General features: G+C 33.9%; 1 protein-coding gene across 1 annotated transcript in view; it reads right to left on the bottom strand.

Annotated features, from left to right (window-relative positions):
• rasal2 (RAS protein activator like 2) overlaps positions 1 to 20,450 on the bottom strand; it is a 94,129-nt gene extending 73,679 nt beyond the window's left edge. The window contains 1 exon segment of the mRNA XM_056478066.1: positions 20,307 to 20,450. The gene's annotated coding sequence lies outside the window, so the exon portion shown is untranslated.
• Between the last annotated feature and the right edge of the window lie 5,534 nt (positions 20,451 to 25,984).

Raw genomic sequence — 25,984 nt, 5'->3', positions numbered from 1 at the left:
ATATAGATGGTAACAGTAAGAACAATACATTAGGTAAAATAGAATAAAAATACAATATTGTATTAATGACTTAATCTAGGGCTGCACAATATATTGTTTCAGCATCGATATCGCTATGTATGCATTCACAATAGTCACATCTCAGCATCTGTAATGTGCCGTTGGGATTAATATTGTTGATCAGCAATAAAGAGTGTACAGTGTTTACATTTTACGTTACATTTGATTATTCAATAGGGCCAGGACAAAATAGTGATATGCACGAGGTGGCATGGATCGAACATATATCAAAGTTGCAATATTAAGAAATATATGCGCTGTTATTAAAAGAAATACATCTCATAACTTTGATGCATTTTCCCGTCTTCATTTACATGATATATTGTGGATGGTTTTCTTATGATATGTTGCTGATTTTGTGATCTATCATAATCAGGGGCAAAATATCATGATAATATCGTATCGTATTACTGTAAAACCTGAAAATCTGACTGCTTACTTCACTTTTACCTAATTCTTGCAATTTCTTTGGTTGACTCCCCTACAAGATTATTCCAATCAATCGAAGTTAATGATTTCATTTCAAATAGAGCTATTCAAGTCTTCTGCGGAAATTGTATTCATATCCCAATATAAATCACAGCAAAATAAAATCTCGCAATGTCAGATTTTACCAATATTGTGCAGCTGTGACGTAATACATACACTGTAAAAATCAAAAAGTTAAGGTAACTCAAACCATTTGAGGAAACCAATTGCAACAAACCATTTAAAGTTCAAAAACTAATCCTACTGAGTGCTGTGAACTTAATCCATTTGAGTAAAAGAAGCAATTTGAGCACAGTAAAATTAAAAAATTAAATTTAAATTTAACTTAAACCAACTGAGTACTGTAAAACCCAATAAGTTAAGGCAATTCAAAAAGTTTGAGGAAACCGATTACTACAAACCATTTGAGATTAAAAAAAAACAAATCTATATGAGTACTGTGAACTTTTAACATTTAAGTTGAAGTAATGAGGTATTTGATTAACTCATTCAACCTTCAACACGATGTTCAAAACTCTTTTCAAATGAGTAGAATTAACCTTCAGTAAATTTAATTAACTACACTCATTTCATTTGATAAAGTTCATTGTTGGGTTTTAGTGCCCAATTTAATTTTACTTAAAATGTTACTACTAATAATCTTAATATTTTTATTAATGCCATGTCAGCATCATTGGATGTCTTCATGTTAAAAACGATTAAGAATAATACAAATATAATAAGTACAAAAAAACAAGAACATCCAACAAACACATTAGTATACAAGTTAATTATCTCAGACTAGTTATATTCTAGTTAAGCTAATGATAATAAACTTTTTTTTTTACTATTAGTACTACTAATATGTATAATAATAATAATAATAATAGTATTAGTAATTACTACTACTAATGTAATATGTATGAACATACTAGAATTACACTTGACAAGATTTATAAAGTAATGCTACATTATTGTGAAATAAAATAATATTTATATAATATTAACAGCAATAATAATAATAATAATAATACTAATAATAATAATAATATATTTTTTGGAAATTTTTGGGAAAAAACTATAAACACTAATGTTATTTTGCTATTGCTGTATTTATTACTATTAAATATCTATAACTAAAATAGTAGGCATTAACAAACGACAACGGTATTTTTATTTACAATGTCAGATTTTTCCAATATTGTGCAGCTCTGACGTAATACATACAATTTAAGTTATTTAAAATATGTTACTACCAATAATCTTAATGATTTTTTTATTAATGCTGAGTCAGCATCATTGGATATCTTCATGGTAAAAACAATTCAGAATACTACAAATAAAATAAATACAATTAAAAAAACAAGAACATTCAAACAAACACATTAGTATACAAGTTAATTATATCAGACTATATACTATTTAAGCTAATGATAATAAATCTCAATAATAATAATAATAATAATAATAATTACTAGTACTAATGTAATAGGAATGTATACTAGAATTACACTTGAAAGGATTTATAAAATACAACATTATTATGAAATAAAATAATATATATATAATATTGATAACAGCAATAATATTTTTTTGTATATTTGTAAAAAGTATAAACACTAATGTTATTATTATGTTACTGCTGTATTTATTACTATTATTAAAATAGGAAGTATTAACAAACAACGATAACTGTTGTTTTATTCAGCTATTTATTTTACATCTATTTATTTTTTGTGTAAGGTCAATACAAAACACAAAAAATATAAGACAAAAAATGCACACTTTAATATAACAGAATAATACAAAATAAAAACAAACCCACAAAGACTTTTTAAATAAGAAAACGGTATTGCCATATATAGCACATGTAATTATCAAACATATAACATAATTATATTTCTAAAATCTGATATTAATTGAATCTTTTCCACGCATCACTACAACTACAGTAAAACCAACTAACAAAATAACATGTTATATCTTATACCCTGCCTTCTGTGATCATAACTTAAGCCGTCAAGATCCACATTAAGCCATGAGAGTAATTTCTTTCTCAGCAGTGAGCTGTGGTGTACAGAGAGAGACACCTGGGCCCCAGAAAGGCTGAGGGTGCAACAAGCCTGCAACCGTGTGGGTGTCCTGATCACGGTCCTACATGCTCCCATATGTTTGTTTGTGCAACAGCACAGCTTGAAAACAATTACAGCAGGGTGGCTGCCAGCTGATCCCAAAGAACTGCCAGTTTGTGACCCCGTAATGGAGCCTGAGCCCACAAATAGAGCTTTAAAACATGAGAGGTCAGCAAAGGTTCAGACAGACTTGCAGGAAGCGAGCGTGTGCATGTGCTAAATTAAAGCCCCATCCAGGAAGATGATGGGATATCTGTGAAATGATCAGCTTCGTGAGACATCTGAGGTCAAGTTTAAGTAAAAGAGCATGAGTGTATGTGTGTTTGAGTCAAGATGATTCAAGCCAGCATTGCATCTGCATTTGTGGTCAACCACGTTTTTCATATGTGCAAGAGCAAGTGGGCACAAAAGAGCTGCACAATTCTGGATGAACCAACAATCAGCATTTTGAGTTTAAAATAGAGATCACGACACGAGAATGATTGTAATTCGACAAAATAAATAAATACACAATTTTTCTAAAAGTTCTGAATTTTATTTGCAATTTATATTTTTTATATTAAATTTTTATATAACGGTTTTTAAATCTCATTTTGAATGAATGATTTATTAACTTAAATGTGCTGTATGAGTTTTTGACTCTTATAATGTATAACAAAATCATATTAGAGCCTTTTATACATAATAGAATCCCACATTTCCGGGTTTCTCAGTAATGAAAGGCGTCATAGTTGGGTAAACTTAGAGCACAGTGAATGGGAGAGTACTACAAATTATTTTTTACAATCCTATTTGCTGAAATAATAAAAGACAAAACTCCACAATGATGCTAGCAAGACTTTAAAAAAAAAAGAAAAAAATAGCGTGAGACTGAATGGCGGCGAGGGGAGAGAATAACGTCAAATTTTCTCTCAGCCCCATAGACGCTGCATTACAAACACCTCGCATAAGCCTTCATTTGTTTTATGTAATTTGACACAAAGATGATATAATACATTCATAAATGTTCATACAATTTAAAAAATATCCAAATATCAAAAACTTTCAAGCATTTAAGATGCTGATGACCGTTAAACCAGTCATAACAGTCTTGTAAAAAGGGTCCATATGTTTGCAGATATTTATGAAGCATAAGTGAACAAACTTATCTGATATTTAAAATAATGGTAAACTGCCATATTAACCAAATATATTTCAGCATCCTGAGTCGCCTGGGCAGAAAACAGGGCATTTTTATTTCAGTCATGAAGGCTGCATTAATGTATGTGGGCGTGGCTAAAAACATGACTTCCAGAGAACAGTGGCAGACACTGACGTGAGATACAGACTCACAAGGTGGTTTTTAAACCTTAACACTAGCTGACCAGCTTACAGAGAAGGCTAGATCATCAGGCACACTCACTCCTGTTGGTGTCATCAGTCGTCAACCTGCGTGTGCGTCAGGTCAGGTGAAAAAAACTACTTTTTACATTTAGTCTGAAATACCTAGCTCAACCACTGTCAATCTAACATACATCAGCTTTAAAAGTTAATGAATCAGTGATTTTGAAGAATCACTTGAAAGAATTACTCAATGACAAATAGGTAATAAATATTATCAATGGTTGCTTTACGCCACCTATTGGCACAACAATGCAATTGCTACAACCTTAATTTGATGCATTAAGTTGATTTCAAACATTAATTTGTCATAAAGATCAATATGACTGTTAATCAGGATTTCTGTAATATTCTATAATTTTTACACTGAAATAATGATACCAGTTGAAAACCACATATGGCAACTGCACATGTTCTCTCTCTGGTTGAAATGCAGGTTTGAATTTAGCAGTGATATTGTCGAAGATTTAAGACAGCTATCTTTTAACGATCAATTGCGCAGCCCTAGCACAGTAATTTTTCAAGCAGATGAAACATCCGTGTGACACTGATCTAAAGTACATCTCTATGATCACAGACCCCCGCTGAGACCCAGACCGGGCCTGCATGTGCCCGATGAAGGGTAATCCTAACCCCTGCAGTCCTGCCTGGAATGTCTTGGGCTGAAGGAGAGGTCAGACCACCTGTCCAGGATGAAGTTTCAGAAGAGGGAATGCCTGCCATAGCTGCCAACATTGAAAGAACTCAACCAGCTCCTGCAACTAAAACACCACTAAACTCTCCGAGACAAACAAACACCACTTGCTAGATTTATTTTGTTTGTTTACTTAAACCTTTACCACATTTACACATCCCAATTAATTGTAAAACCTATGACATTAAATCTTTTGTATAAAAATGAAAAAACAGATTGTCAATTTCATTATAGAAAACCATAATATACTTGTCAAAGTAGAAAATAGAATGGAATATATTCATTTTCACTGTGACAACACAGTGACTGTAAAATTGATGAATAAAACAAAGTCGGTGATTTGACATTTCATTTCCATTGCCATCTTGAAGCACCTTCCATAATTATAAAGATAGCAAAACCCCCCAAAATGAAAACTTGTTAATTCACTGAACCTCAGGCCATCTACTTTTTTTCTTTAGTAGATCTTTACAACATTTTAGATGAAACCATGGTCCTTTGTGTTTCACAAAATGCAAATCAACAGCTACAGACACTTTTAAAATAAATATCATATGAGAAAACCCAAAATCGTATATTTGAACAAATAACTTGAATGAATGAAGCCACTACTGACACAATATTCACATTAATTGTTTTTGGTTGCATTTTTTAAAAGGGGTGTCAAACATATGAGCAATATGCCAAAATAGGTCCACAAAGGGGTCTAACTTCCTTTAAGAGAGGATTCAAACAGTATATTTATTAATGCAGTTTGAACGGCATTATAAATGCAAGACTTGAAAAGGAAAAAATGCATTGTATATTTTATATATAGGCATATATAATCATGTCAGTCAAGTTTCTCCCATACTATGAGTCATTTATTAAAAGAATCATCTATGATAAAAGAATCATTTGAATCAATGAGTAAGTGAATCATTCATTAAGACAATGGCCTATTCTCAATTCCAAGAACGCAGAGAATGGACTTATATTCTTGTGAAGACCGGTCTTGCCAGGTCACTGTGGAAGAATGAACTCGGGATACCGCAAGAACAGAGAACGCACCTTGTGAGAAATAAGATGTTGCGTTCTTCCTGACGGTCACATGACTTTCACGTGTTTCTGACGAAAATTATTTTAAACATTACAGCATTCATACAACGATTTATTGTTGTACAAAAGTGTACAAAACCCTTACAAATATTTGTTGCACAATACAAATAACACAGATTTTATTACGAATTTCAGCAAATCAACACCCTAGATGTGTTTAAGGCTTTATTAAGATTTTCATGGTAATGTTTACTCTCACTGTTTCGTTAAAGAAGTTATATCTCTGAACTTTAATAATAAATCTATATCAAATGCTGCGCTTCCCACCTCATTTATTCAGTCGCAATGACTTCTGGGACTTCGAGTGAGTTCGGTGCTCAAGTCTGCATCGACACTTCCTCGATACTAAGAACACATCCGGGAACTTTCACATGTCTTGAGTTTTGGAACTGAACTTTGGCAGTTGATGATGATGTTACACGAGGAAGCAAGATCACTGAAGAACGCATATTGAGAAACAGCCAAAACCTTGCCCCACCACCTATTGGCTGTTGACATCCATTATACTGTACTTGATTTCAATATAGCACACCCCTTAAAAGACAAGCATTTTCTATTTTTCTTGTAAATTATATTACGACAAAAAGGGTCAGTAAACAAACTTACCAAACTAACTTGTGCATTAAAACTGTTTCACATCTAAATCACATGAACACAAATATGAATGTTCACTGTTCTCATACTTGGCAAAGGTTTAACATAGAAACGAGATTATGATCTTTAACACCTAGCGTCATGCAGCTTTGCTCCTTATACAAGATTAATAATAGATGCAAATTTAAGGCAAGATATCAATCAAGCTAAATGGACAGTGTCAGATGTAACATTACATAAAAATCACCCTTCAGTTTTAGCTGCATATTTTGAGCAATTAGCAAAAGCACCAGCTCATTTGGGACGGCATGCCTTTTCCTGCATTTTCTCATAAAAACAAATTAAAAGGTGGTTCATTGCATACTGTGTATGTGAGGAAAGCAGAAGTGCAATTAAGTGAAGCAACAGGGAAGCATCAGCTGTTGCAGAACTGAAACTGGTCGAATCTGTAGAAATAAACTGTGCTATAGAAGAAATAGTAGGACAACCGGAAACATTAACATACTCATATAAACATACTACAATTTGGGACACAATAATTATTTTTTCACAGATACTTTTTTGGACGGTTAGTACATGCAAACTGGGGTGTAGAATATGCAAATTGGTGTTTGTGAACTGTCTCCACAACAAACCTTCAACAAAAACAGCCTGTCCAATCGGCTTGTTAAGTCTAACATCCCACGTCAGTTTCTGCATACTGATATGTGCTCTATAACAGGGGTTCTCAATGTTTACATTAAAAGGTCCAGATTTTTTGTTAAGGTCTGGATTAATTTATATTACATTACTTGTTTTTAACAAAAAATAGTGTTTCAAATATTAAATACAATGTAAATGTGGCAAAACCACTAATATAAGCGCATTTTTGTACAAAACACAACAAAAGATAGGGCAATAGTATATGGATCCAGCCACGATGATGCAAGCTGAGATTGCATATCTGAGAGATGCAATGTCAGACACAATCCACTCAATGGAGCTAGTGACATCACTGTGAGGGGTAGAGTTAGGTATGGGCATTAAAAAAAGCATTGCATGCAGGCCAACTGCACCAGGTCTGCGTCCAGACCCCTCTCTAAAAAAAGATGATAAATACAAAAGGTGTTATGAAAACTTTAGGTGTTGTAGTTTTGCAGTCCTCATATCTGTATTTTATGGACACTCTCGTTCAAAATGACCGTGTTTTGTCTCATAGTGGCGTTTCACATTTCCACTCTTCACAATACCAATAGTCTCATTACAAATCAAGCAGAATGGCTTTGTGCTGGCTTGTAGCAAAATAAGTGCATACTTATCTGTCCATTCAACTTTGAACAGTCTATTCTCTTCATCAAGTTCTCTTTTCCATGAGACCGACATCTTCATCCATTTAAATGATCGCTTTGCGGCAGTGCGTTAAAGCAGGATAAAGTACGATTAGCCAGCTTGATCATTTGAAGCCTCAAATGATCATGAGAACAGAGTCACGCAGGAAAACTTTGAATATTTAGCCTTTGATTCCACAATCCACAATTTGAATCCTTTACGCATGGTCTTTCAATACGAAATAGAGTCGGGTCTGGATTAAATACCCTCGCGGTCCGGATCGGAGTCTGAACTTTGAGAAGTCCTGGTCTATAATGTGCTGTATAACTACTGAAAACCATTATCATAATGTTTATATGTTTAAGCCTAATCTCAGATGGCCAGACAGTGATTTATTTATAAATCGTGAAAATGTTGTTAGCTGCATTAGCTGCAAAGCAGAGACACGACTAGTTAACACAATCATTTTTGTAAAAAGTTTGCTTTAATGCATGTAAAAAATAATCTAGAGCTTATGATGCATTGTACATAAATATTAAAATAAAACCGTTTTACACAAATACACACGTTTACCAAAACATATATATCGGTTTTGCCTTAACGCCTAGCCCTAACGTATATTCAGTTGCATAATATAAACAACCAGTCAATAATTGCACTAATTACAGTCTCGCAAGCATCAGGTGAACTTTCAAGTTCCAGAAAGTCATTAAAATGATTCTAACTGAACAGAGTTTGCAAATGATTCATGAGCATTTTTGACACATTAATTACAAATAATAAAATTACATTACAGAAATTCCTATAAGAGTCATTTATTTACCAATTGAATTACTCTGGTCTCTTTTCGTGAACACACCAAGAGCACAGTGAGTGTAAAAAAATGCCTGGCTGTTTATTTAGCTGAGCTTGCAATATGTACTGAATATGATGAACGCATTAGAGTAACACAGTTCCTTTAGCAATAATCGCTTGAATGAAAAATCATTCATCTTGTTTTTTTTTTTTCTTTAATGGAACAGGTTCTGCATAAGAGGGCTCTTGATTTCCAACCCTACATTCAGTGTACGTTAAAGAATCAAATTACATCACCATTAACCAGATACCAAAACATCTAGTCAGTCATCGCACAGCTCAGAAACATCAATTGGCCAATTATACAACGATCTTTCAACCAAGCAAGTCTTTTCATTACGTTGGACTTTCATTAGTTTCATATACATCCTATTGCCAAATTCCCACAGTGGTTGCCAGGTGTGTGCACACCCAGACACACAAACACACAAACAGATCACGGAAGAGAACAGAAGATGCTTTGTGAGGCTGTGGAGCGTCACTCTTCTGCTCCTACATGAGCCAAACCACCTGTGCTGCGTTCCAATTCGCCTACTTACACTACACCCTAAAAGTAGGTCCTATTTTTGGGAGGAAAAAGTACATAGAGTGTAACAGAAGAGTAGACATGCTTTGCTAAAAACTACTTCAACAACATTGTGTTCTGCTGCTAAGTTACACGCCCTGTCAATTATCTTATAACATTTTTTTTCAATTATACGTTCCTACCATATTAGAAATGAAGACATTTGAGGGTCTTTCATGCAGAGAAATCTCCCCATGTGTTTGCGTAATTATGCATGTTTTCAAGGTTGTTACAAATGAACTACTGTATATAGCGAGGATAACATTACATCAATATTACACTGATATATTTACTCGGTTAATCAATCTGACCACATTAGCGTTGGTCTCACCATGTTTGTAGTTTTCTTTAAAACACTTTTCACGTTTGTAGTTCAAATACCAGATCTACACTTCAAACTTCTACCAAAAATAATATAGCATCCGGAAAGCATTAGAATACAAATTTAATCATACTACAATTTGGGACACAGTAATTGTTTTTCAGTTACCTTTTTTGGTCAGTTAAGGTCTTTGTACACAGTATCTGAAATTTTCATGTGTTTTCCATATTTGTTATCAGAAAAATCTGTCACGCACAGACACTTTGCACGCCGAGTCGACTGCCTAGTAATGTATCCATTGCAAAGAGGAGAAAAAAAAAGCTAAAGGATACGAAATGGAATCTTCCTGACTAGAGATTGAAAGTCTGACAAAGGTATGGACAGACACACACACTCACAACCAGTAGCAGCATGGAAAAAGTGTGCGGCGCACGGCAGTCAATAGCTATGTTTGCATCCAAAAATGAGAATTAACTTTATGCACAAAATTGATACATACATAAAGCAGCATTTCCATCTAACGAGTCAAAGTGAACAAAGTCGTCACTTCCTGATTAACTGGTGTCAAATATTAACAGTTAAAACGGAATTTGTTGTGGTATGAGAAGCTGCGTGAATCTTTTCTTCATTTAATAAATGACTTGCATCTCAGAAGGCAATCCTGACATGCAGTGGCATTTGAAATTTTTACCCTCATGCTTTAAAAAAAAAAAAAAAAAAAAAAAAACTTATGTGATTGTTAATAAACTGTCAGTCAAAAAACAGTGGGTGGTCCTTGACCATTTAAAGCGGCCAAAGCTCCCAGACCTTCAGCTGCCAGTCTAGCTATGTTTTTGCGAAACTAGCTGTGTTTACATTAATCTTGTGACTTAAAAGGCAACTTACATGACTCAACAGAACACACAAGTGCTCTTCTTCATTTTGAGTGTACGGTTAAAAACTGGCTTGGAGTTGAGCGCCATCTGGTGTTAAAAATTAAGCTCAGAATCGATTCAAGAGAGAATCTCATTTTGAAAAAAAGTCTCAAAATTAATTTCTCAATTTCTCAGATTTTGCGTTTTTATTGAAAACCATGATTGTTTTTGTAATGTTTACACCCTTGCCTAATCTTAGATGCCCAGACAGATAAATCATTAAAATCTTGATGGCTGAAATGCAATAGATAAAAGATTTGCTGTAATGTGCTAAACAGAAGACATAATTAGCTAATGAGAATGAGTTTTCACAATCAATATTCAAGTTGAGGATCAATAACAGTATTTCATGTCACAATTTAAGTGGATAACAGAGGGAGTGATGTGGCCACAGCAGTTTGACAATTGGAGTGGAAGAACATCAGCACAAGGAAAGAGTGTGTTGTTCTATTGTGTATGTAATGGAGAGAGAGAGAAAAGGGAGAAGAAAAAGGTGTGGTTCAGAAACTGTGTGTACTCCCCCCCCCTGACTGACTGCTCTTCTAATGTTACATAAATAGCTTATATGAAACCGTGAGAGCAAATGTTTACCGCTGCTACCACAGACTAACAGCAGCAGTGAAATTGAAAAAAATGTACCTGTACCATGTTTCTGTCAAGCACTTCCGCTCAACCCATGCACATTACAGAACAAAATCAAACTAAATATGGTACTGCAGTGGTATCAAAATATTAATGTTTCATACTTTAAACACACAGGGAATCATTTTTGTATTTTAGAAATGGATTTACCAGGTAACCAAATAAGGACTTATTGTTTTAAATACATTTAAAAAAAAGATTTAAATAAATCATCTTAACTTGAAAAAAACACCAAAAAATGCTAACACTGCATTCTGACATTATGAATCACATTTGATGTCACTGTACAACAGACAAATCAGTAAATAATATTGATAACTTTTTAAGACCAATATTTATAAGTGCGCAAATTTTTACTGTCATAACTATTAATACCACATGTTAACATTACATATTACCACTGCATTACTACCAATATTTATCACATAACGTGTTCAGACACTAAAAGAATGTAATTGATAAAATAAAATAATAAAAAATAATAATAAATAAATAAAATAAATAAATAAATAATAATAATAATAATACATTTAAATAAAAAAAGAATAAATACTAATAAAATTAAAATAGTTAATAAAAAATAAAATAAAATATTAAAATATTAATAAAAAAGAAAAAACTGAAATTAAATAAATAAAAACAAAATTAAATAAAAAATAAAATGTAATAAATAAATATAAATAAATATTAATGAACAAATCTATCTATATCTATATATCTATATCTATATCTATATATCTATATCTATATCTATATATCTATATCTATATCTATATCTATATCTATATATATATATATATATATATAGAGATATATATATATATATATATCTATATATCTATATAGATATATCTATATAGATATAGATAGATATAGATATATAGATATAGATATATAGATATAGATATATAGATATAGATATAGATATATAGATATAGATATAGATATATAGATATAGATAGATTTGTTCATTAATATTTATTTATATTTATTTATTACATTACATATTTCCGTTACATTTATTCTTCCATGGCGGGGCGCCACGCCAAAATTCATCCCGCCACGCCAACATTACAGCTTCTCCTTCAAAAATATTATTTTTTTTAATAGCGGGTAATAATCGCACCAAAACGTATAAAAGGGAAAGTGAATTATATCTGTGTAAAAAAAGGCCTGCCACCACAGCTGGAAAAAATCCTAGAGGAAACACTGTATGTAGTGCATTGTAGATATGAAATCAACTTTGTTAAACCTAAAACCATATATTACACCACATTTTAGCCTTTTTAAATATTGTAGTAAATTAATAAGCCATTACAGTATTGCTCAGAATACCCATCAGAGTTGCAATCAAATTCTGGCATATCATAATAACAGATTAAGCCTACGCTACAGATGCATCCATCGCCATTCCACTCTGGGACAGCAATTCATAAGCCCTTCAAATTAGCAGCTTTAATTGGTGTCTGGGGAGATTGGGGGGTTTGGGTGTACAGAGTGAGGAAATGACTGCAATTAACAGATTGGGGCCTGATTGCAGCTCTGTGAGGATGCGTTTGTGAAGCTTCCAGCTGGAGGAACAAAGTGAGGATGCTTAGGGGAAGTTGCGACTTTGTTTTGACACAGTTGGTTAAGCAGGATGTAATGTGCTGGGACGGGTTAATCAGTAATCTAACAGGGACCGACCCGTCCTGGGAGGAACAGCTGTTGACTCTCCTCTTGCCTATGATGACCTCAGGACACACGAGGACAGACATGCCACCATGCTAAACCATAGAATCACTTAAAGACTTTGCGCAGACACGCATAAATCTCAGGATGAAGCTTTCTAAGTGGATGATTGACATTTTTTTTATCAAATAATAGATATTGGATATATAACTAGACATATAATAGCATGATTTCAATGTGTGTATTAGATTTTCTGTCAATTAACACTCAATATTTTAACACTATCAAATATGACATTTATATTTTTAGTTTTCTCAAATGATCTCAAATAATAGCTGTTTTTATTCTGTACATAATTAATTTTTGGCAAATCCTGTCAATCATAAAATATAATATATAATGTGTAAATAAAAGCAAATATATAAAGTAGAAATTATCTGACATTCATTACAAGATGAGTTTTTAAAAGATGTATTTTTCTTAAAATAGTGTAATATAAAAATAAAAATAATAATAATAATAATATTAACAGTAGTAAGAACAACAACAACATGGATAATATAACAAATAATTTACAATATTAATTAAAAAATTGTATTTTTAAGTCTATTTGCATTATTATGCTGCTATATAATCATCATAAAATCAGTACCATAAAATTATCTTGAAATGACAATAATATCGCTTTAATCATACAGGGAATAAAAAAAAAAGAATCACAATAACTTAGTTTAATATAATGCATGTAGTTCTGCTTTTTTGCATTTAAGAAATGGATTCACCAGGTAACCAAATAAAGGTTTAGATAATAAATAAAAAGTAATAAGAACAACAACATGAATAATATAACAAATCATTTATAATATTAATTTAAAAATAGAATTTTAAAGCCTATCTGCATTATTATGTTGTTATATAATCATCATAAAATCAGTGGCATAAAATTATCTTGAAATGACACAATAAAAATTCCTATATATTTTTTAGGTGTGCTGGCAAACAACATTTACATGAAAGCAGCTCATAATATAAAGTATAAAGGTGTGTAATTGCCACACTTCACTCTAAAAGAGTGAAGGAGTAAAGGAGTACATGGCTTCATATTATGGTTTAATAGCAACAACCAATAATAATGCTAATCTACATCACAATATCCATTTTTTCCAATATATAATGAAGGCTTCACATTTACAGTTAGTCAGAATTATTAAACACCCTGAATTATTAGCCCCAAAGTTTATTTTTTCCCCCAATTCTGTTTAATGGAGAGAAGATTTTTTCCAACACATTTCTAAACAATAGTTTTAATAATTCATTTCTAATAATTTATTATTTTGCCATGATGACAGTAAATAATTTTACTAGATACTTTTCAAGATACTAGGATTCCCTTTAAAGTGACATTTAAAGGTTTAACTAGGTTAATTAGGTTAACTAGGCAGGATAGGGTAATTAGGCAAGTTATTGTATAATGATGGTTTGTACTGTAGACTATCGAGAAAAAAAATAGCTTAAAGGGGCTAATAATTTTGACCTTAAAAAGGTATTTAAAATATTAAAAACTGCTTTTATTCTATCCAAAATAAAACAAATAAGACTTTCTCCAGAGGAAAAAATATATGTTCCTTGCTATGTTAAACATCATTTGGGAAATTTAAAAAAAAAGAAAAAACTAAAATTCAAAGGGGGTTTAATAATTCTGACTTTAACTGTACACTACCAGTCAAAGGTTTGGGGCGCTTTTTTCATGTTTTTTTTTTTATAAAATTATTCTGTTTATCAAGACAGCATTTATTAAATGTAAAAAAATGTAATTGTTTAAATACTTATTAATTTTTTTTTTTTACTTGTTGTGTGTAGTTTCAAATGAAATTATTAGTCCAGTCATTATTATTTTTAATGGGTAATAGTGAAAAAAAGCAATAATATTATAACAATATTAACAATAACAGTAATACTTAGTATTCGAGTGATTTTTGAAAGATCATGTGACTAAAGACTGGAGTAATGAAGCTGAAAATTCATCATTAAAATCACTGGAATAAGTTTATTTTTTATTTTAAACATTTATTTTATAGTGCAATAACATTTCACAGTTTTACAATTTGTACTGTATTTCTGATTAAATAAATGCAGCCTTGGTGAGCAGAATAAGCTTATTTCAATACATTTGAAAATCATACTCAACATCAAATAGAATGCAATTTTAAATTAATACTGGTGCATCCCATATTATATTAAATATAAATAAATCACCAAAAATTAGGCATTCATTCATATGATAAGAAATCTAGGTCAAACTTGAGTGCAATTCATCCAAAGAACACCTGCTGTTAAATGGCTTCCCTTTCTCTATAAATGACCCTTAACTGTGTTATTAAATATAAAAGGTGCCCTTTCAGGTCATTTCCCTAAAGCAAAATTACATAAAATGCTTCTGAATAGCAGAATGCTGCTTGTGTGTTTCATTACAATGACAGGAGAGTGCCTCACGTCATTATAATTCACATCATCACGAGTCACAAGTCTTTTACATCATGCCATGCAGCGAAGCAGCTCAGAGAGACGACACACAACTGTCCCTTTGCCCTCTAATGAGCACACTCAAACATTCTCCTATAATCTCGAAGACTGCATTTGTTCAGTCAATTGTGATTCAATATAAAAGGCAAAACGCTGCTTTAAAAGGCTCTACACCCTAAAATAATCCTAACCGGCCATCTGAGCCCCTTTAAATATGTGCATACTGTTGACAGAAGAGTTACAGGCTCTGTTATGACACTCCAACACATGAACTGAAAACATTTTGATATAATACATTTTGGAATTACGAATGAGCAATATCCAGTCTTTGCAAAATGCAATAGTACATATTCTCACCACAATAAGGATTTGTTTTCTCGCGATAATGCTAAAACCCTACAATCTGGGGATGTTTCAGTCAGGGCAGTGAATAAATACATAAACCTGGTCTGTGGAATGAATAAATGTAGTAACAGTATACAGATTTAAATGTCCATGAGCCTGTTTCTAAACACAGATTTACTGACATACTTTTACTATTGGTTCCCTTCATAACGTCAGTCAAGTCTTTGAAACTTTTTTTGTGACAAGACATGGTTTCATGCAAACTGAAATCATTGAAGTAAAATAAATCAAAATGCTCTTAAATATGACAGGTAACACTTGATACTGTTACACATTTTTGTTTACCATTTCAAACCACTAACAGAGTTGATATTTTTAACCATTTTGGGCTTTAATTTAAGATAACCACATGTGTGAAAGAGAATACATGTATTTTCATCATACTATCTTTTTTTTTTTAAATAAATTTACTGAAACAATCATAATAACAGAGTTGACAAACAATCCATCTTCTGTATGTAAAATGATGTAAAATGTAACAGCAATTCTAGAAACATATACTGTATGTATAAACATAATACGTCTCTCTAAAAATTCAGGAGTTTTTTTGTCTCCTAGTGGTTACATACAAAGCATCATCACTATAAATACCAGAAAATATTGTGATATTGTCCCCATCACCTATCCATTTTTGGAATGATTTGCATTATTGTGCAATTCAGCATGTTTTTAATTGACATTCACAAAACCTGACTCTGCAAATACTGGGATGTATTTGTTTGTTTTGTTTTTAAGTGGGGAGAAAAATCAATTTCACTTCTTTAAATGTCTGTGCAATTAGCACACTTGTCACGTCTACATGTTTTTTTTTTCCACACTCATCTAATGCTCATGCCGCACAAGGAGGTCATGCATCTCTCACAGTCTGACATCTGTCATGTTAAATAATTTGCAGTGCTGGTATTCCTGTCCTCCATTGTTACAGATGGGATGGTGTTCTAGGCAGGGCACTGAGCGCATGCTCTTTTGTTCACCTCACGAGAGCGACACACTGCCACCAAGAGACATTGTTACATATTTAAATAGGCTGCCGTCAGCAAGCTAGAACATTTGCATGTCTCTGCTTATGTCCCACACTCCAGCAAAAACACACCCTGTGTGTCAACAACCACTAATGTTTTATGATACTGCGCTAACATTTTAAAAAACGCATTATTAAAACTAACACGATTATCTAGGCCACTGTAACTAACTATTATTACATTTGTGTAATTACATTTACAATACACAACAATAAATATTCTGCTACACAATTATTATTACTACTATTACCACGATTACTATTACGATTATTATTACTACTATTACTACAATTACTATTACTACGATTACTATTACTACGATTACTATTATGATTATGATTACTTACTACGAATACTATTACGATTACTATTACTACGATTACTATTACTACTATTATGATTACTAGTACTACTATTACGATTACTATTACTACTATTAAGATTAATATTACTATGTTTACTATACATATTACAATTACTATTACTATGACTACTATTACTAATATTACAATTACTATTACGATTATTACTATTACTACGATTGCTATTACGATTACTACTATTACGATTACTATTACGATACTACTATTGATTACTATTATGATTACTATTACTACTATTATGATTACTAGTACTACTATTACGATTACTATTACTATTAAGATTAATATTACTATGTTTACTATTATATTACAATTACTATTACTATGACTACTATTACTATATTACAATTACTATTACGATTATTACTATTACTACGATTGCTATTACGATTACTACTATTACGATTACTACTATTACGATTACTACTATTGATTACTATTATGATTACTATTACTACTATTATGATCACTATTACGATTACTATGATTATGATTACTACTATTACGATAACTAATACTACTACTAATAATAATAATAAAGACTTCAAATCTCTATTTTTTATTTATTTATTTTTTTGTTAAGTCTGTGAACTGGAAGTTGCTCCAGACTTTTATTTCAGTATATTGATGTACTTCCCAGTAAACAGAATATTAAGTAGGGTCAAAGGCTTTCTTTTTCCACATCATTCTCTCATTGCAAACTAACGGTAAGAGGGGCATAGTTAAGAATATTGTGGCTGAAGCCATCAAACTGACATCAGCAAGAAGAACGGCCACTTTAAACACGGAGTCAAATCATCAGACTTACCAAAGATTAGTGGATTAATTTGCAAGGATTAATGTTCACCTAAAGAACACCAAATAACCAAGTCTTGATTTCACATGAACTTTAAGTAACATTTAAAAAAATAAAACAAATAGACCTACATCATATCCTGGCACTGCTGTGAAGGTTTTTCTTCCAAGTAAATAAACAAATATTTTACTCCCCTGCCTATATTTAATTCAGCAGATTCCTCATTGGCAAGTACATTCCATCCTAAAGGATTAAATGTCTTTACTGTTCCTGCTCGCTCTCGTTGGTAAGACACAGAATGGCAAAGGTTTGTGTGCCAACTCTTTGGGGAATATCTGCACGATGGAACAAAGTTATCTGAAGCACGACATTGGGACTGCAAATTCAGCAGTGCCCCATTTTCAACTGCAAGCACTCGTAGCTCTCTCCACCCACTGTGTTTTCTGTGAGTACGGGGCATTCCTAAAGCAACCAGCCCGTGACGAAAAGACCTGAAATCACCAAACTCTGCTTACTAATGTGTCATAAAGACCTACATAGCACTTTCTTCTTTGCTTTTGACGCAGACATTGGCAGTACTTGGAGGTACAGTACTTTCCTTCCCACACTTCAAACATAACAAAAAAATCTAATCCACAGGGTGCTTTCTCATGACTTCTGCTCTGCCCCTGCCTTTTCAAAAGCTAATAAGGCTAAAAGGTGGAGAGCCACGGTCTTTGTATCCTTGCAAGAACGTGTATTAGCATACAAAAGGAGGTGAGTGAGCTGCCTCCTAAATTTCCAAAGGAATGGAAGAAAAAGATGGAATGGCCGTGGACTGAAAGGGGGTCTAAACTCCTGCTGTGAACCCTGAGGTTTGTTGACAAACTTCATGCCAAAAATCTGCATTCACATTTTAAAACTTGCTTGAATAATGCCAAACCGACAGGATATGACAGCAATGATTACTTTATTAAAGAAATTGTGGAGCCGAGAGAACTATTGTTTGGTTTTATGCTGTATCAAATTCATGCATTTGCCTTTCCATGTTAGCCAATTAGCATTTAAGCTAATGGTCATGGGAAGTGTTTAGTAATGGAAATGGGAAAGGGGAACTGAATTTAAAACAGGACAATATGTTTACTCTAACAGTGAGAAACACAGTTTAAATTTTCCATTTCAAGTTGGAGGTAATGGAGATGTCTGCTTTCAAGGAGAAATCCCCTAATTTCTGTGCTCAGGGTAATTATCTTAAATTTGAAAGCTTTGTCTCATGTCTTTCAACGTAAGTGGTGTACTGCAGTGTTTAAATGATAGTGGGGAAATTTAACCAACCAACCAACCAACCATATCTAGTTAGAGAATATTTTATTACCGAGTGCACAAGGCCAAAACATAAAGAAATCAGCGGTGGATTAGATTGAACGGCTACTCGAGCCAGGACTTCAGGGTACATTCTGGATTAACACTGCACAATACATGCAAATTATCAAAATATTGCAAATGTGCATCTTGCAAAATATATATTTCAATGGTTTCCGATAAATGAAGGATTTAATTCTAAGACTTTTAAGCACATCAGGAAATGTAGTTACATGTCATTGTGCATCTCTGAAACCAAGCTGAGGGGACATGCTGGTTTTCTTGTCCAAAAAGAAAATAAACTAACACATCTTCAACCTAAATCAGCTGGAAAATTTGGTTACACTATGGAAATGCAAGTAAAATCAGTTACACTTTAAGTTGATGGTCCATTTGAGTATTAGTAGACTGTCTGCTTAATATCTGTTGATACTGCTCCTTCAACAGACATTTAACTGACTATAAAAAACTTTGCAAGTACATGTCAACTTACACTAACCCTAACCTAACAAGTCCTACTTACAATCTAATGAGAATAAGTTGGCATGAAGATGCAATGTAGCTTAAATTCAACAAACGGACCATCAACATAAAGTGTGGCCGAAAACTCAAATGTTACTCCAAATGTAATGCAATTTTCACCTTGGATAAATGAGTCAATGTCACTGGATTGGACATGAACGTCTTATGTATTGTATTACTCTGAAGTGAGTCAAACCATCACCTTACAGTACATACATCACATACATACAGTATCTGAAATTAACTGCCGAATGACTATACCAAATTTTAAACAAATCAATATAAAGACCCGCACCTACAGTGATGGTACACGCAAAAATGAAAATCTGTTATTACTTTCACCTTACGCCAGGGCACACTTTTGTTTTTATGTGGAGCAAATAATTTAAAAAAGAGAACTTAACTTAAGTTCTTTCGCAATTGTCTCAAAAACTGTCATTGTAAACATCTTCAACATCAGGCATAGGTGTAAGTAAACAAGACTTAAACCGTCAACTAAGACTTATGTGGAGTAAAATATCATAAATACTCCAGTTTTCAAAGTTAATCTAGTCTAAATGGTAGAGCGGCTGCCTCCCTGATGTGCCTTCAAACATAATCCAATTTCCTACCGTCTTCTGAAAGTTCTCCCACTGCTGGCTCAGGAGAGGTATTTAAAATCCGGCTAATTCGTCTTACATGGACAGCAGAATCCTGAAAACATATGGGAGCTTGACTCCCGTCTGAACGGTGGAGTCTCAGTGTGAATTTCGCTCCCCAGTTCGGATGTGGACTTAAAAAAGGCGAAGAGCTGCTGAGATACCAGTCCTCTGAAGATTAGCATGCTCCAAGAGGACACCACGGCTGGTGACCCGCTGAGGGTCTGGTAGACTGTGGACTCTAGAGATAGGAGGATTGGATGGCCTAGTACTGCTGCTTCTGGACCACGTCAAGCTTTGTGTGCGCATGTCCTGTCTAGCCAGGATCCTTCTGTCATGCATGTCCAAGGGCCTCCTCGGGAGCTGAATTCGAACGGTGCTTCAGCCAAGGCCTGTTGAGAAGACGCCAGCGACGAACACTGTCCTTGCCAAAAGAAGAGCGCGACGGGTTCCTGTTCGATCCCGTTTGTTCCTCCAGTGTGGCCATTCGTGTTAAACTCATGGTGGATGAAGAGAGAAAAGCTAAAACGCTTAAAATCCAGAAGCAGGAAGCGATTTTCAATCCGCTTGAAAAGCTAAAAATTGCATCATAGTCTCATCTTGAAGAACTTGACTGGTTTTCTGAACATAATCCTCTAAATTGGTTGCCTGACATACCAGATAACACTATCCCTGAGATCTCCTTGAAGACACATGCTGAGCAAATGTCTCTCGCCTTTCTCAGCGAGCAGCAAACCATCCACTGGCGAGCCACCACTTCCTGGATTCTGAGTTGCTAGGCTTTCTGGGAGGAAATAGGTGTCAGAAATATACGTGCATAGACAAACTTTGCCTCACTATCCAATCAGCGCATGTGCTGCCCATCCAAGGCCCCAATCTGTGGTTGGCCTCAACACCAACTGTTTAACAGCGAAATCAGAAGAATAACTTGAAAAAAACACCACCAACAAAAACACTAACGTCATCAGTATCTTGTTTAGTAATTTAACAACACATAGAGCAATAAAGTTGTTTATAGTTGTTTACAGAGCAACAAATTAGAAATTGGTTTCAAAAATAATGCAACTTACAAAGAAAACCAAAATAAGAGAGACGCTAAAGAGAACTTGGGGGATTTTCCAGCAAGCAGTTACACAATAGTAAAAAAGGAGAAAAGAAATGGAGAACAAGTAGAGAGGTTTCTTATTCCAGATCACAAAACCATTTTAATGTTAACAAACTGATGTTAAGTTTAACAGCACCGCATTTTAATCACTTTTCTTATAAGCCATCACTGTACAGCAGAAAATTGCTTTGGTGAAGATCAAACGTAGTAGAAAAAGAGGACTTCTAATGGATGTCGTCTTGATCTTGATTGCATTCATTTTTAACCTATTTGCAGTCATTAGCATGTCTGCGTCATTTCGGCATATCTACACAAAAGCTGAATGAACTGAAAAGCTACCAATGAAAAATTTTAAAGGAGAAAATTCCTTTCACGTCTGATTATTTTAATGCTGATAACTAAAATGTTTTTCCACAACAGTGCATTTAAGTATTTCTAAAATACAAAAAAAAATAATATGTTATTTTAAGTAAATTTCAAAACATATTTGTCACTATATTTATAAAATATTTAATTATTAAAATAATTCATTTAATCTAAATATTTAATTACTTTCAAAGTAACCAAAAAAAGTTTATGTTGCAGCTGTGTCCTTGTGTGATGCTAAGATGAATCATACAGTTTGCCAGCAGGACTGCTTGTTATATGCCAGATTTTAGGATCGGGCAGTACATGTCCAGAGCAACGGATTTACAGTATGAAAGGTCAAAGTGGTGAATATTAAAGTCCATAATCTGTGCTGAGATTTATTGAGTGCATTCTTGACACTTCTGTAGACCACAGTGACTAAAAGCTACAATTTCAACGTGAGGTCAAGCCCTATGGGTCTGGCATGTGATTTACCAAAAAGATGGAAGATGGCACAGCACCAATTCTTCATTATGCTCTCTGAATTTAAACTAAACCACAGATGACAGAGGTGCTGTGTTTTATTTGTGTTGGAAGGTTGCCTCCCAGTGCTTGCTCTTGAATTGGTGCCATTTACACTTGTTATAAGGAACTTTGAGCTCAGTTCGTGAATTTGGCAAGTTAATGAAATGAAATTCGTTTAGCCTTTGACATTTGGTGTTATATCCAAATATAATTTTTAGATTTTTTATATTAGACTTTAGACTTATTTTATGGGCTTCTTCTTGTTTGCTGTCTTTTTCTTTTTTTGCAAGATTGGCAACACAAATGATCCAAAGCTTGTACATTTTTCCTGTGATATCTTGCTTGGTGCTCTGTGATTGAGCATTTATACAATGGATGGACACGATCAACACAGGCTCATAGGAAATAAGTGCTTCAGCCTACATTTTTGTAAAACCATCAAAACATACTTGAACATACATTTGACTGCAACTTCTAGGCAAATTATATAGTCCATTATTCTCTTATGATTTGGCTTTAGGTCAGTGTTTTGCTGTTCTATGTCAGTGGTCCTCAATTCCTGGGCCTGTGACCAGTTATTTCCCTTCTGAACAATCTTTTTTTTTAAATGACCGTATTCTGCCACTTACATCTCGGTCACTCAAGTGCCAAAATTGAATCCACAAGCTAGCAAAATGAATAAGAAACAGACGTCTTTTGAATGTTACTTTGCGAAGGAGAAAAGACCCTGAAGGACCCACAAACTACCAATGAATGGATCTGCAACCCATTGGTCAACAAATCAGGTGTATCCTGCATGTCTGTGCAAGGAGATCAACTGCTGGAGTTTGCAAATGATGGCAGCTGTTCACATATTGCATCTTTTCCACTTGCAAGTTTGTTGAAAACATCTTCAGAATGCTACTAGCACACTGGGAGTCACGTGACAACACCTGACTGATTGGCTTTATATTTTGTATGGAATACAAACATTTCGGAGGACTAATTGTCTCAGATAATTAAATAAAACTTGTATCAAAGTTGCAGGAATGTTTTGCCAGCTTGTCATCCTCTGAGAAAACAGTTCATGATCGCTTAGCAATCTATGTACACCTACCCCCAGGCCACGATAAAATTGTCAAGCGTTGACCAGTCTGCGATAAAAAAAAAAAAAAAAAAAAAAAGTTAGGGACCACTGTTCTATGTGATCTGTATGATAAGCCCTGCCTTATTGTGGTACAAGAAAAACGTGTATCTGAAATGTACAACAAAACATACCCCTAGTAACAGGTTTACGATTTGCAAAAATGTGGACAGCGTCCTCTTGTGGATTTGTCATTTGAAACATTCAGTAAAACATACCGGAAGCAATGTATTTTATGCTTAACAAAAATTTAGGCTGAGGCACATATTTTCAATGAGCCTGAGCTGGAAATTTTGTAAATGCATATGTCCCTACCTGCATTATTCATAAGGCAAATGGTCAAAGAATGTGGTTGTCAAACCCGAAAATTACTGAATTATGAGTGGTGTGTATATATGGACAACATAAATCAGTCAAAATAGACCCACTGCAATTTATCAAGTCCAGTTATTGCAAGAATTCTAACATGGTATAAATGAAGACTAAATGGCAGGTGGAGAACATCTGTATCTGCGTTTAAAAAAAAAGACTTCTATGGATGCAAAGCACTTAACACATGTAAGTGAAAGAACAAAATCACATTCACCCAACATCCACAATCATCTACGGTACTGTATGCTGAAGTTGGTAAGGCCATTTCCTGTCTGAATGGGAGTTGTTTTGCCCAGTGAAAGCCCAGTCTGGACAGTAGCAATTATCACCCTGTTACAGCCATCAAACAAGCTCTGTGCCTGGAGGCAGCGTATGAAAGCAATCATTAAACGCCAGTATCCCTATTCACCACTGTGAGTGTGAGATTCAGATAAACACCATAATCTTACTCCACAATCTGATCTAAAAAAAGAGCAAAGGTCACATTTCCTTTCAGCGTTTCAGCAATTACTATACAAAGCAAATAAAGTTCGACATGTAGGCCATTACGACCGTTTAAAAGAAGTGCTAATGCAGGACTGATAATGTTGATTTGACATTGCACAAAGCTTGTTGTCCTTTCCCCTCTCTCTCTCAAATCTCTGCTCAGCCATAACCTAAAAATGTCCCCACCAAACTCTGCAGCAAAGGAGGACACATTGTCTTCACTTCTGACCAGAGGAAGTAATGACACAAGGCCTCCGGCTACACCTACCGCCACTTTGTCGGAGTGATTTTTTTTTTTAGCTCCACACACCATGTAGCACAGAAGGAAACCAGGAGAGACGAGGCATGCACGCACACCCCTCACCTAAAAATAGCACATCCCAAGAGTTAGGCCCTACAAATCTGTCAAAAAAAAACATCAGGAGGGGGCAGAGGGGACAAAAGGCCACATAAAAAAATTGCTACACCCCCACAGCATATGAAAGTTCTGCCAACGGTTAGAATAGAGTGCAACCTTTGAAGGTCACTGATGAAAATGATAACGCAAAGATCATGTGTCATATTATAGATAAGAACAAGATCTATTAGATGTAGCTAATAATGATAATAATTATAATCATCATCAAAATAACAACAACATTTATGTTAGACAAGTTCAAGTTTAGATAACCTTTACCATAAATAGATAGTACAAAGAAAAAATAATTTAAAGAGCCTCTATTATGCATTATAAAAGGTCATATTTTGTTTTTGGGGATCTCCAACAACAGGCTGACATGCATGCAAGGTCAAAAAACACTTCCATAGTCTTATAATATACATTTAGCTTTACTTAATTATCCCAACGACTCCCATAACCTCTTATGACCCAAGGTGTTTTTTTTACATGCATTTTTTCTCTTTGCTATTTGGGCTAATTGGAACCTAATTAGAATAAAAATCTAAGTGTCATCTTTTGATATGATGTACTTTTAGAGAAAAATGATCGGGGTTCGAATTTACATAAAACACTTTTTCCTGAATTTTTTTAATGCATATATAACAGACTTTTTTAAAATTTGCTTTCATTATCAGAGAGTAAAAACAATTTTTTTTTTCCATTTTGGACAGTTAAAAATAGGGTTTGGGACACTTCATATGCTGCAAAACAGTTGCAGGATGTCACCGTATGTCTGTAATAATCACTTAAGAGCTAAAAAGTGCTGTTCAGGTATGTGGACACTCAAGCCCTAGGAGGATATGATTCATTCAGCGATTTATTTGTTCCCAAACCTCTCCTTTACGTGAGGCTAATCTGATTGGTCTGATGACCCAGTCTGTTGTGATTGGTCAGACAGAGAAGACATGAAATGCCCACCATGGTTATGAAGTAGCACAGAGTATGTGTGAGCCCAATGCAGGAATCCATTAAAGCAATGCAGTTAAACACGAGCATATTCCTCTATTCTTAACCACAACCCCAAGTAATAACAGGGACACACATTCAGAATTAATCCAAACAGTGACAAAGTTGAACTATTTTGAAAATTGACCGCGCTGACCGTGTAAAGAACAGCTGATGGTGGCCATAGCAACAAACAGCAGGAGATCACGAGCACAAAACGCATTTAAATCAGTAAAGGAAGCAACACGAGTCACGTTTTCAGCATGGTTTTGGATGCAATTTGTAAATACAAACAGGCAAAAGATCCG

Source organism: Danio aesculapii, chromosome 2 (genome assembly GCF_903798145.1).
Source record: "Danio aesculapii chromosome 2, fDanAes4.1, whole genome shotgun sequence".
NCBI lineage: Eukaryota > Metazoa > Chordata > Actinopteri > Cypriniformes > Danionidae > Danio > Danio aesculapii.
The sequence above is the reverse complement of the archived record's forward strand: the minus strand, read 5'-3'. Positions and strand labels throughout refer to the sequence as shown.